Source organism: Vombatus ursinus, unplaced genomic scaffold (assembly GCF_900497805.2).
Source record: "Vombatus ursinus unplaced genomic scaffold, bare-nosed wombat genome assembly UNPS02004827.1, whole genome shotgun sequence".
Lineage (NCBI taxonomy): Eukaryota > Metazoa > Chordata > Mammalia > Diprotodontia > Vombatidae > Vombatus > Vombatus ursinus.
The window spans coordinates 3,347,293-3,348,342 of record NW_020944605.1 but is presented as its reverse complement, the minus strand read 5'-3'; the positions used below and the strand labels follow the sequence as shown (position 1 = coordinate 3,348,342).

Sequence of the window (1,050 nt, the reverse complement as noted above, 5' to 3'; positions counted from 1 at the left end):
CTGACAAACTGACCTTCCTTAATTGCTTGCTTGAACATATCATGCCCCACTCCCAGATCAATAATCTCCAGTGGTTCCCTATCACTTCCAGGATGAAATACAAAATCATCTATTTTCTTTTTAGAGTCCTTCATAGCATGAAACCTTCTTAATTTTCAGTCTTTTTACACCTTAATCCCCAGTCACATATTTTGTGATCAAGTGAAACCTTGTTGATTTTTTCACATGATACTCCATTTCTTGATGCTGAACATTTTCATACTTGTAATGTTTTTCCTCTTCCTTTCCACCTCCTGGCTTTCCCAGCTTCCTTCATGTTTTGTGTCAATTTCCACCTTCTAAAGGATGTCTTTCCAATCCTCCTTAAGTGTAGTGCCTTCCCTTTGAGACAACTCCCTAATTAACCTTTTTGTACTTGTTTCCATGTGTCTCCCTCATTGGACAGTGTGCTCCTTGAGGGCAAAGATTGTGTTTAACCTTTCTTTGTATCACCAGCTCTTAGTATGTTTCCTGGTATATAGTAAGTGTTTGATAAATGCTAGTTGACTGATTACCCAACTGACTGGTTGACAAACATTTAAATAGGCAATCCGTCATTAAAAAGAGAAATCATGCCCATCAAGTAGAGAATGGCTAAAGAAGTTGGGTTATACGAATCTAAAGGAATATTATTGTGCTATAAGAAATGATGATTAGGTGCTCATTTTGGCAACATTTATACTAAAATTGGAATGATATAGAGAAGATTAGCATGGCTGCTGCGGAAGGATGACATGCAAATTTGTGAAGCATTCCATATAAAAAAAAAAGGGCACGGCTATGAATATTGTAAATGAAAAAAACAAATGATGATTAGGTGGATTTCAGAAAAACCTGGAAAGATTTGTATGGACTGATGCTCAGTGAAGTGAGCAGAATCAGGAGAACATTGTACACAGTAACAGCCACACTGTGAGATGACAGACTTTGATAGACTTTGCTTTTCACAGAAATGCAAGAATCTCTGCCAATTCCAAAAGAATCACAATGGAAATTGCTGTCCACATGCAG

General features: G+C 37.2%; 1 non-coding gene across 1 annotated transcript; it reads left to right on the top strand.

The window, feature by feature from the left end:
• Positions 1–696: 696 nt before the first annotated feature.
• LOC114027890 lies at positions 697–803 on the top strand. Its single transcript, XR_003567308.1, has one exon. It is a non-coding gene; the product is annotated as a U6 spliceosomal RNA (small nuclear RNA).
• Positions 804–1,050: the final 247 nt, after the last annotated feature.